Below are 2,192 nucleotides of genomic sequence, written 5' to 3'. Positions count from 1 at the left end.
CTCCCCGCACAAGGCTAATGTCACCGCCTGAGATGCCGCTGATAAAGACATATTTACATGCGCGCCTGCCGCGAGGCCACATCAACAATGCGCGCGCTCTGGCAGGCCTCCTCCTGTCGCCATCATTACCTCCACCCTGCCCAGGGTGTCTAGATTTACAAAATTATCGGGAATGTATGAACCTGTCCACAAGAGGAATACATTTATGCGGCATATTTAAATAACCCTCTGTTTGTGGGGGTGGGGATTCAGTTTACAAGCACAAAGGATCGCAGATGGGCCCTGAATTTGCACTGGTCTGATCAAATGTGAAAACTCGCTCCTGGCTGGCTCTTTATGTCAAGATTAGTCGGCCAGATAGCTCAGTGTGTTAAGCTAACGCTGCACAGCTCTGGGTGTAAGCAAAAGGCCAGAGTTTGGAGTCGAAAGAGGGCCTTCTCATTGTTTCATAGGCTAAAGTATGAATCCTCCCCTGTTTGAGTAACTATCAGGGTTTGCAGCAGGAACGCTATCCTTAAATCATTCCGTGTTTGAAAAAGGAGGCCCAATGTGTGGGTAAAAATAACACCTTTTTAAAGTTTTAAGAAGACGTATGGTCTGCTAAGCAGCTCTGCTTCACCGATGTGTTCCAAATTACCTCATAGAAAACCAAGGCGAATTTCAGAGGCCAAAAGTTTATCTTGGGAGCCAGCCACCGGCCATGATGAATGCCAGGGTGCGACTGCGAAATACCAAGGCTGCTCACCTTGATCCAGTCCCACGTTTCGTTCCTCCACCACTGCACGGCCTTTGTCTTTAGCTCGTTCCTCAGTGAGGGCTCGCACAGGCAGGGCACAAGTCCTAAAAAAAGAAGTGGGGGGGACGCTCCAAGTTAGGTGGTGTCACCGGAAGTGACCTCACAGCCGAAAGTGACGTCACGAGATGGAGTCCCCACTAATTAACAAAGGTTAGAAGGCGATGGGGGCAGGTTCAAAGGGAAAAGGAGAATGTTTACGTTGGAATTAGTCACCGTATTGACACTCAAAGGAGCGGGGAAATTAAAGATGCGCTTGTTCGGTGCGTATTTATTGCCGACAGTAAATTTGCCGGTCTCCGTCTGAAATGCATAAACACATACTGACCTTTTCTAATATACGGCCACGAGCGCCCGTCTGTCATACTGAACGGCTCCATCAACGTGAAACAACTTGAAGAGCTCTGTTCGCCCTCTCTCGACAATAGAAGGTTAGGTTTGGTGAGTGCTGAGCGCGCGCGCAGGCTCGGGTACCGGCTCCATCTTTTGGGCAGGGTGGACGGCGTCCACCCGGTAAAAACCCGGTAAAATAAGTGGGGGGACGCCGTCCACCCGCGTGGTACCCCGACTCGAGCCCTGCTCACAGGTAAGAGCGGTGGGGCGAGGCTGGGTGTGGTGTGGGGTGGTGTAAGTCGACAGACGGCGGGACAGGGCTTTAAGTGGGATGCAAAAACTGAGGGGTCTCTCATCAAAGGGGCGTGGCCAATGTAATTAGGGCATGGCTTAAAACACCCAAGCTAAAAATCTGTGCTTAGCATAGTGTGCTGCCAACTGGTATTTTGCTGTTTCTGTCATTGCATCTAGATATGATACAACAAGTAACATCATACCTACAACAAGTCAGGACTATTGGCTTTGTCAATGGTTTTCGTTGCATAAGATAAATAAGCAGAAACTAAGGCTTGTATATAATATTGAAAAGGCTTCCACTTAAAGCCCTGGTGACAATACCACAATGTTGCTGCTCCTGAGTTTCAAAAAGAGAAGGGACATCCAGAGAGAAAATGACTCTCTTTAAATGATTTCCCTTCCTCTATAATGCTCGAAAAAAACACTGACCGACTGTGCCAGGGCACAAAACAGAGCCCAACAGAGACCCGTTTCGAGCCCCCTTTTAAAAAACTGCCGGTTGTCAGACCCGGTGAGACCCGGCCCACTTAAAGCCCTGCAACGGGATAAGTAATATTAAAGAAATAAAGAAATAAACCAGTTACTTTGTGCTCACCACATCACCGGCGCAGCGATGCCCGAGCGCAAAGTAAATGATTTTATTTATTTAATATTACTTATCCCGTCTTTTGTCGACTTCCACCAGTCACCAGCCCACCCTCCTCCCGCCCACCCCACCACCCTTGCCTGTGCGAGCCGCTACTGTTATTCCTGTACGCTCTTTGCATCC

At 49.0% G+C, this 2,192-nt stretch overlaps 1 protein-coding gene across 7 annotated transcripts in view; it reads left to right on the top strand.

Moving 5' to 3' along the window:
- The window catches only part of LOC146809942 (heparan sulfate glucosamine 3-O-sulfotransferase 3A1-like), a 317,780-nt gene that overhangs the window by 243,925 nt on the left and 71,663 nt on the right, over positions 1 to 2,192 (top strand). The gene's annotated exons all lie outside the window — the stretch shown is intronic.

Source organism: Triturus cristatus, chromosome 7, assembly GCF_964204655.1.
Source record: "Triturus cristatus chromosome 7, aTriCri1.1, whole genome shotgun sequence".
In the NCBI taxonomy this organism is placed as follows: domain Eukaryota; kingdom Metazoa; phylum Chordata; class Amphibia; order Caudata; family Salamandridae; genus Triturus; species Triturus cristatus.
This window is presented reverse-complemented; position numbering and strand designations above follow the sequence as displayed.